Raw genomic sequence first — 10,648 nt, 5'->3', positions numbered from 1 at the left:
TCTATGATTATAATTATATATGTCTTATCTTTCACCATTTGTTTTCATGGCTTGATAGCTCATTTCTTTTTAGTGCTTAATAATATTCCATCGTCTGGATGTACCACAGTTTATTTATCCATTCACAGACTGAAGGACATCTCAGTTGCTTCCAAGTTTTGGCAATTATGAATGAAGCTGCATAAACATCCATGTGCAAATTTTTGTATGAACATCAGTTTTCAACTCTTTCAGGTAAATAACAAAATCCAGCACAATTGCTGGATCACATGGAAAGTGTATGTTCTGTAGGAAACTGCCAAAGTGTCTTCCAAAGTGATTGCACTGTTTTGCCTTCCAACCAGCAATGAGTGAGAGTTCCTGTTGCTTCACATCCTTGAGAGCATTTGATGATGTCAGTGTTCCAGATTTTGGCTGTTCTGATGAGTCAGTGGTTTCCACTGTTTTAATCGGAATTTCCATGATGATATATGATGTAGATAATCTTTTCATATGTTTATATTTGTTGTCTCTCTTCTTCGGTGAGGTGTCTATTAAGACCTCTGACTTATTTTTTAATCTGTTTTCTCATAATTGAGTTTAAAGAGTTCTTTGTATATGTTGGACAACAGTATTTTGTCAGATGTATCTTTTGCAAATATTTTCTCCCAGCATGTGGCTTCTATTCTCATTCTTGACACTTTCTTTTGTAGACCAGAAAAATTTTAAGTAAAGCTTAAGTTATCAATTATTTCTTTTATGGATTTTGCCTTTGGTGATGTATTTTAAAGTTATTCCCATACGCAAGATTTTAAATTTATTTTTTGTCTTTTTAAAATGTTTACATTGCTCTTATAAATGTAGTGATAATTTGAGGTTCTCAATGAAGTTTTCTTCTTTAAGTGAAGACATATCTTTGTTTCTGGGTAAAGTTAAGGTAGAGATAGATTACTTCAATTTAATTAGTAATTGAGCTGATTCATAGTTTGACATCAGTCCTTGTACAAAATACTTTGATACTCTACCAGAGACTTTTTGGTCTTATATTTCTCTGGCCCACTAGCTCTGCTCTGCCTATTAACCAACTCCATACAGGATTCATCATAGATTCTTGTTATATTTCTGGATTTCTTCCTTTTCTTGGCTTCTTTTAGGTTAACTTGTATTATTCATTATCTATATTTTTCTGCTGCCAGTTACTTTGTTGATTCTATATTCTTGAACTTTCCTTTCATTACTCATCCTAGAGATGAAATTATTGACTTATCAAACTTGAATATTTCTCAATGTTATAATTAGATTGAGACAACAGCCACAACATGATAGTGTTGTGGGCAAATTGGGGCAAGTAGCCACTCTCTTCCTAGAGTTTACAGACATTACATTTCCTTCTATCTTACTGCTTGCTCTTTTTAGTTTCCTATTCTCGTTCTTCTCTTTCTTCCTAACCACAGTGAAGTATTTCAGAGTTCTATTTATGGTTCTCTTCACTCAGTCTACACTTATATTTATAATTTCATTCAGTCTTATGCTTCTAAGTGTCATTTCAATCATAATGACTCCAAACTGTATCTGCTGAGTCTGGCCCTATTTTCTAAATCAACTTTAGCATACAACTGTCTGCTCCACAGCAGAACATCTAAAACTTAAAATGTCTAAATCTCAATTTTTGGTCTTTCTTTCTACAAAACCTACACATTTTCAACCTTCCTCATCTCAGTTGGTGGCAAACTCATCCTTCTAATTTCTCAGGCCAACATCACTGTGATCATCTTTGACTTCTCTCTCTTTCACCCTCTATATTCAATCTGTGCAAATCTTCTTGGTGCTTTCTTCATACTATATCCAGAATTCAACTAATTTTCACTATTTTCACTACTACTATCCTGATCCATGACACATCATCTATTACCTGAACTACTATAATAGTTTTGTAATCAGATTCTCTCTTTCTGCCTTTTGCCCCATACCCTCCATAGCCTATTTCCCACACAGCAATCAATGATTCTCATGAAATCTAAAATCATGTCACTTCTCTGCCCACATCACTCAGAGTAAAAGTTAAAGTTCTTATTTGGTCCATAAAGCTTTCATGCTCTAAAATCCTTTTATTTCTCTACCCTTATGTCTGTCTATCTCTCTTTTTGTTTTACTCATCGGCCACATGTTTTATGTATAACAGTCATGCTCCTACTTAGGCTTTTGCGCTGTCTGGAATGCTTTTGCTTAGCTAATTTGCAAAGTTAGCTCTCTCAACTTCAAGTCTTCATCCACTTTATGATTATTCTAGCTGAAATTGTAATCTGTACCCCATTTGTAGCACTCCCAATTCACTCTATATTTTCTTTTCCACAGAGCATTTTCCGCCTTCTAATACACTGCTCTAATGTGAAGGACCCAAGGTTCACAAGGACAATGATCTTTGTCAGTTTATCTACTGATGGATCCCAAGTGCTATGAAAAATATCTGGCATAAAATAGTTTGCAATATATATTTGCAAGATGGATTAGTGAAATACATTGACTAAGAATATCACCTGCTCCTTAGTGAAAAGTAGTTAAAAGCTAATATCAAAAGGCTCAGAAAAGTATGTCTTTGGGTTTAAGAGTTTTTAAAAAAATTTCCAGATTGTAGTTTCCTTTATTTTCAGTAAATCATTTATTTCTTTTCATCAAATTCTGAGATAAAGAACTCGGAATGTTATAAGGATGCTATATCTGGATAGACTTTGTTAAATATTTTTTAAAGATTTTGGTGCTCAGTGGACCAAAAAACCAGGAAACCAATATGCATTAATGAATCCTTGTAGATAAAGCTTATTTTTGCTAGGATAAATTAGACATTATATTCGTAGCACTGGCACCACCTCATCTATGTAATTAAGGTAAAGAATATTTATTCAGTAACTTCTATAAATGAGGTATTAAGTGATTTAACTTAAGTAATTTTATTATGTCAGCAACCCTTTGAGATATTATTACTTTTCCTGATTATAGATGAAAAATTCTGACTCTGTAGTTAAGTAGCTGTGCCATCTGACATTTCCACTTACTATTTTTATATTCTGTAAATGAGGGTTGGTCTTTGACCTCCAAGAGTCTCAATTTAGGGGACAGGAAACCAGCCACTTGCCAGGAGTATAAACTTGGCCTGGTCACTCTATATCCTCAGGTTCTAGTTTTCTTATCTGTAAGCACTAAGGATTATTACAGCTAAAATTTTTTATACAAAGATCTTCCTGATTCCACCAGGTCAGACAGATACAAAAGAACTTGGAGTCTAAAAGCACCTTTAATGTTTCATCTAAGTTTTCTTTTCTCTTCGTTAACTTTTTCTGGCTGGCATCAACTTTTCTATTTCCACTAAAGGCCAGAGCAAAAGCTGAGAAAGCGTGAGAAACAAATGATTATATTCAGAGTTCTCAGTATACATACAATTAATTTTTTTTATTATTCAGAAGTAATTATTTTATTGAATTCCAGAGTTCTAGGACTTGAATAAACACAGCAAACAAATTCCAGCATTTTTAATAATTTTAGAATGGCTTTTTTCTACCCACAATATTTTACTTCAGTCTTTAAGCAATCTTATGAGGTAGTAATTATTAGAGTCATATTATAGATGAGGAAGCAGCCTCAATAAAATATCTAATCTGCCTAAGACTTTACTATTGCAGAACAGCTCTAAATATATCACTTTTCTTATACCACTTGGCTACAAATAAAAAAATAAGGACCTGTCCTTGATTTGCCTGATTATGTTTGATCTAGAAAGGAGTACAACAAATAAGATAATGGAGTACTTTTCTATAGAGATTAGACAGATTTAACTGAGCTTTCCCTGTCTTAACATCAAATAGCCATCCCTTTATTTGATATGAATTTTAGAGCAGGGAAATAAACAACTGATTCATGTGTTTTGTTTTGTTTTTACTTTTTTTTTTTAGCATTTGTTTGATGCCAAATTTACTCCTAGGCCATAACTTCATTTCTTCAGTTTCTTCTGGGATATCTTTTTTTCTGTGCAACCTCCTCTCGTGGTTTAGGGATAATCTGCTCTTTTTCAGTGAGGAGCATCCTCATGTGGCAGGGAGAGCACAGGTAGGGGTTCATCCACCCACGAGATCTGTAAGTTCTGCGCTGCATCTCGGGAGCTTTATTCACCCACAATATTTTGTGCTCAATGCCCAGAGAAGGGACATCCAAACCCTTAAGTTCAGCATTACTCTCTGCATTTTTAAGGATGTGCAGCAAAAATTCAGCACTTGTTTTGGGCCACCACCCCTGCGTCTGGCCCCATTTTGGCCTGGGCACACCTATCAACTCTGCCATTGTAATGATGGAATGGACACACTGCTTCTGTAAAGTGACATCCTTCAGATACTTGGTGGTTTTTTGGATTTGCATACCCTTGATGGTCTGGGCAGTTTCATGAGTGTTCTTACAGTAAACAGGAAGATTTGAACCTCTTGATTTGCATAATTTTGTGGGATTTTCTGAATCAAGTGAATAGGGAACCATTTTCAGAAGTCTCTTCAGGCCACTTATGGGAAGAGCTAACTGATATAATCTGCTCTTTTTCAGTGAGGAGCATCCTCACGTGGCAGGGAGAGCACAGGTAGGGGTTCATCCACCCACGAGATCTGTAAGTTCTGCGCTGCATCTCGGGAGCTTTATTCACCCACAATATTTTGTGCTCAATGCCCAGAGAAGGGACATCCAAACCCTTAAGTTCAGCATTACTCTCTGCATTTTTAAGGATGTGCAGCAAAAATTCAGCACTTGTTTTGGGCCACCACCCCTGCGTCTGGCCCCATTTTGGCCTGGGCACACCTATCAACTCTGCCATTGTAATGATGGAATGGACACACTGCTTCTGTAAAGTGACATCCTTCAGATACTTGGTGGTTTTTTGGATTTGCATACCCTTGATGGTCTGGGCAGTTTCATGAGTGTTCTTAAAGCAAACAGGAAGATTTGAACCTCTTGATTTGCATAATTTTGTGGGATTTTCTGAATCAAGTGAATAGGGAACCATTTTCAGAAGTCTCTTCAGGCCACTTATGGGAAGAGCTAACTGATTCATTTTTGCTTTAGAACAGCATGAATGGAAAGTTGGGAATATTTCTCTTGATAACTTTGCAACTGCTTTTAATTTTGAAGTAAAAATCAGAACACTTTTTCTTTGCCACATTGATGAACGATAATTTGTTGATTTTGTTTTTAACCTGCAGAATTTCTCAGTAGAGTGTACTATTTTACATAATATCTTCACAGATCATACTTAAGAGAATTTGGGTGGTAATGGTGAGATAATCCTAAAAATTAATTTCACATGCTTTTCAACATATCTATTCTTATATCAACATTCATGACTTTTCCTATCCTAATATATTTTGTGGAATTTTTTTTAAACAATTATTTTTTTCTTATCATCAAATAATATTTCTCGTGAAAAAATTAAAAAAAAACATGCAAACTAAAATTAGCAAATAAGATGCCATTATTTCTTTACACCAGAGAAAATAACATTCTGATGAATATTCTATTATATATAAATTACATATGTAATTACAAAAATGGAACCCATCTGTGCATACTGCTTTTTAATTTTTTTTACTTAAAATATGTTTTTAACTTCTTCCTAAGTAATTACATATTTTGCCACAATGTTGCTTTTTGCTATATTTGCATCTACCAGTATTTTCCTTCTATGATATTATTCTGTCTTTCCATCTGAAGTAATTATTACGCTGAATTTTGTGTTTTATACTCTTCTCTGCTTAAAAAGAAAAAAAGAAAACTATTTTCATGGCAACACAGTCAGAAAAATGCATAATTTATAACAACAGTTAAATGTGTTATTTTAATCTCAGATGTAAACACCATATGCAAACATCACCCTGAGGCAACTCTGTTGACCTCTAGTGTTCTTCCAAAGATAGATTAAAGCCACTCACTTAAGGTAACCAGACACAGCAGAATAGAAAGAGTATTTAGAGACGCTAATAGAAGGATATGAATATTAATGGTCATGTGAGTAAGAAGAGAAGTTACAAGAGAGGATGGTGTCATATTAGATAACAAAATAGAGAGTTAAAGCATAGGAGACAGTATCACAAATCCTTGAAAGCATCAAAGAGGTCTAGCAAGATGAAGGCTGAGATGTCCATTGGATTTAGGAATCAGCAGGACACTGATGACATTTTTGCAGGGTAGTTTTGGTAGAATAAATGAAGGGAGGCCATTAGACTAAAATAAAGGCTTAGAGTTTTCTTTTAAGAAACTTAGCAAAGGGAAAAGAAAAACAGGGGGCAATGTTTAAGCAAGATGATTTAATCACAGAAGTTTATGGTAGTTTTGTCTGTTTGTTTCTTTTTAAGAGAATAGAAATATAAGTATCTCTGTAGTCTGAGGGGAAAAGCCAACAAGTAGCCAGTGTCGCAGGTGTGAACCCAGCACTGTGCGAGAGGAGGAAGGAGTCGGGCCGGGGGCTGAGTTTTGAATGGAGGAAGCTCCAGTCGATCTCTTGAGAGTAGAGGAAAGAGGAACAATAGGATATATCCGATGAAGGTCCATTTGAAGCTGGGAGCATTTTCTACCCAGTACCTGTTTTCTCGGTGAAGAAAAAAAAAAAAGTCTTAATGTTGATGAAAGGCAGCCTCAACATTTTGAAATATTATAGAAGAATTAGAGATGATGTAATAGAAATAATGTGGAAGAATGAAAGAGGTTTTGAAAGACCAAAAAAAGTTAGAAAACATGCACTGGTAATTGCGGCAATCTGAAGTTGCATGACTTTTTCTCCTGTAGCACTTAGCGAACTAGGGTAGGGAAACGAGCACTTTTTCTCACTGGGGGTATACAGGCCAAGTAAATAATCATTTCTAAAATTTTGAACTTGGTGAAAATTATGAAGGCCAATTAACTTTTTAAGTGTATTTAATTTAAGATTAAGTAATAGGTGTGATTGATATTTGATTTTTATTTATTTAATATGCACATATATAACATTTGCTTTATTTATCAAATGAGTTAATACTAGAACTCATTTGATCTACATAACAAATGAATGAGTAAGCATAATTATTATTCTTACTTCACAGATGAGGAATTATAACACAAAGAGGTTAAAATAGTTTTAAGCAACTTTCCTCAAGGTCATACAACTGGTATGTAACAGAGACGGGATTCAAACGTAGGCAGTCTAGTGCCTGAGTCCACCCATGCTCTTAACCACTTCATTATGTTGCCAAGTACACCTCTTTTTAGCTATGCTTTTCTTAACTTAAATTGCTAAATAACAGAAATGTTGCAGAGACTCAATACAACAAATCAATTCTGCCTAAGGCTTTGTTTCCTCTGATAGGAACAATAGACTCTAAGAATAATACATTTAATCCTTTAACCTTTCGAGTGAGATCAATCGTAGACTGAGACTTTCTGTGCTGTGAGGTTTTTTAAAAAATATTTCTCAGAAAGCTTCGTGACCATGCTTGCTCTGCACGCTTATTCCCTTCGCCCCCTCCTTCAAAGGCAAATTTGCTGCTTGAGCATTTAACGGTCGCGACCTCACTTTTCATTCACTCAGCAATTCACTGCATTATGGATTTAGCATCCGTGATTCCTTTTGCATTCATCTCTAAAAAAATTACTGAGATTTCTAAAAGATCAAACCTCTTGAGTTCATCCTGTTTAACCTCTCTTCGGCTTTGACTTTGTCGAAAATATGTTCTTCCTGACATTCTATTTTCTCTCAGATTTTATCACACGATTTACTTTTGTTTCTCTTTCCAATTGCTTCTTGAAGAATTAAAGATTTGTATATAAAAGACTTTTGTCCTTAGTCCTAGAGCTTGGACCGTCACGTAGATTTACTAAGACTTCCAACTCCAATGACAGCATTTCTTCTGGTGCAGTCTCATAGATCAAACTGCCTAATAAACACTCTTCCCACGCTTGTCTCACAAGACCTCAGAGCTTGTGTGTGAAAACCTGAATCATTATCTCTCATCTTTGATGATGGAGTATGTGCAGCTGTGGCCCATATCCAAACCTCCATGATTTCTGGCATGTCATATTGCTACATGTCTTTCCTCATTGTCTTCAAAAGCACATCCTTCCTATAAAAACATAGAACTTGAAAATTCACTAGGCTGAAAATGAAGAGTGATGTGAAAGTTATTGTCAAAATGTGGCAGGAGTTTTTACTAATGACCATTTGATTGAATAGGAAGAAAGCATTCACTCAGTTGTTCACACGTATTTTATATCCAGAACAGAGAAAACTTGGCCATATAAATGCACTTTGTATCATCCTTTTGCCACCATCTGGCTCCTGAATAAGAAGAAAGATTGTTCTAAATAAGAAACTTGGCAGCTATTCTCCTATTGCACGATGAAGGTTTCTGAGGGCAGTTAGAGGGCTGTTTATCATTTGTACATTTCTCTTTCTCTTTCCAGAAGACGCCTGGGCAGGAAGTATGTAGTAATTGAAATGGCACACTGCTGCCCAAGGGGTGACTCTGGAAGTAGTACATATTGAGGAGATGAGATTTTCATGTACTGTGTCTTTTAAGATATCAAAGCACTGGGACATATATGTAGGGAATGATCTGAAGTATTAAATGAAAGCCTTGTAGGCACTGGGACTTGAAATAGAAACTGCTTACATCTATGCATTTGTATACCTAAGACAGGAATCCAAAGAACACTGCATTGAACCCAGCGGAGACAAAGAAAAATAAGACACAACAGAAAACGGAAAAGGGCAAGGAAAATGCCCCAGACAAGGAAATGAAGACATCATCAAACACTAGAGAAAGAGCAATTCCCAGGAAATAGTTTTCTCAGAATTCAAAATAAAATTTAGAAAATTTCTTGATCCTCATCAGTGAAGAACCAATGAAGTTTTCATCAAACAGGAGCGGAAATTCCCAAGGGAAAGCTGAGATAAATGGAAAAGAGAATAAGATATAAAGGTATATTAGGGACATAAGGAAGAATTACAAGGTAAATAAAATCATAGCAGTAGAATTTTAAAGCTTATATCGGAGCATATAGGTTAGAATTGACACTGTAGAGTAACAAAATAAAATCTGAGGTGCTTTCCTAGATTGCAGAGGGAAAAGTTCAAAAGATAAAATTAATGAGAGAAAACATAATAGATGAATAAAACAGAAAATGTAAATGCAGTGTAAGCATTATTGATAGGCATACAGAAAAAATTTTGAGCAATAGGAAAGGAACAATAGAAAATATAATTCAAAGACATTTTTCTGAAGTGAAAACACTGTGTATCAAAAAGATTAAGCACAGTCTAAACATCTCAACAAGTAGCATCCTGGCACATCTTATTAAAAATGCTTAATTCTCAGGTAAAAAAAAATTAGAATCATCCATCAAATTAGAAAACACACACACTATTCTTACCCCAAAATACATGTCTTAAGTCAACAGAGATACATTTACATACATCTGTAAAGTTCGCATCTTAAGAATTTGATACTTACCAAGTTGCCTTTCATGAGCAAAAGAAACAGATAATCTTTGATATGAAGAGGTTGTGAAAATGTACACATCACATGTTCTTTAAAAAGATTTTTAAAGACTCGTTCCTGTCATATAACACTAAAATGAAGATCTTGAAATACGGATATGTGCTAGAAAAAGATTTGGGATTGAGAATATTGCTGGAAAAGATAATAGTAAAACTATCTATCTGGACAGCTAGATGGATAATACATAAAGAGCAATAAGCAGGCTGTATTATATAAAATGTAAAATATCCACAAAATGACAGAACAAACATCAGATACCATTTTTATGGCCCTTTCACTCTATGTCTTCCTGCCCCAAAAGGTCTGCATAAGATACCCGGGGAGCTTGTTGTGCTACTATTAATACAGCTCGTCTTCCTGCAATACCAGACCTATCATTGCAAACTCACTGAAAGACTAACCCCCTAAGTCTCTAATTTGTACTTACATCCACATCCCCCACAGAAACCATAGCACTAACTGCATCATGCCTTATTTTCCTATTCACTTTTGCCACCACTTGAGTTCCGAACTTCCCAGATTATTCCTTTATTAGAAAACAACATACCCAAGCAGCAAAACATTGACCTTACAAGCTCTGAGGGAGGCTCAATCATGCCATTCCCATCATGTCTAATGTTTCTTGACCTTATTAAATCCAATGTCCTGCTACTATAACAAATATTTTGTAGGGCTTGCTTTACTATCCTGAAATGAAATTTATAGGCAACATAACCTACATGAATGCATGATTAAATACAACTGTACTAGGGTAATAGAAAGGGAAAAAACCATAAGGGCAAATATCTATAATAAAATAATATATGAGTGTTGTTAATGCTAAGGCATGACAACACTAGAGACATAATGAAGGGTTAGGTGTTTACAATGATATATGGAATCATTAGACCATGATAGCTGCAAAGACGGACTGGTGCAGGTATGTTTTATTGCAACTCAGCTATAGAACTAGTATGGTTGGTAATGTGATCTTCTAAAATGTTAAGTAACTGCTGGTAAATTTCCAAAAGAAATACAATACAATCTTTCAGAGAGTCAAATGGTAGTTTCCATTCCTAGAAAATTTAATGTTAATTAAAATTTTGTAGAAAATTTTTATGTTTATATGA

The 10,648-nt window shown here is 34.9% G+C and overlaps 2 pseudogenes; both read right to left on the bottom strand.

Moving 5' to 3' along the window:
• Positions 1-3,972: 3,972 nt before the first annotated feature.
• LOC102878554 lies at positions 3,973-4,500 on the bottom strand (annotated as a pseudogene).
• Position 4,501: 1 nt separating this feature from the next.
• On the bottom strand, positions 4,502-5,017 carry LOC102890409 (annotated as a pseudogene).
• Positions 5,018-10,648: the final 5,631 nt, after the last annotated feature.

This window comes from Pteropus alecto, unplaced genomic scaffold (genome assembly GCF_000325575.1).
Source record: "Pteropus alecto unplaced genomic scaffold, ASM32557v1 scaffold22, whole genome shotgun sequence".
Taxonomy (NCBI): domain Eukaryota; kingdom Metazoa; phylum Chordata; class Mammalia; order Chiroptera; family Pteropodidae; genus Pteropus; species Pteropus alecto.
This window is presented reverse-complemented; position numbering and strand designations above follow the sequence as displayed.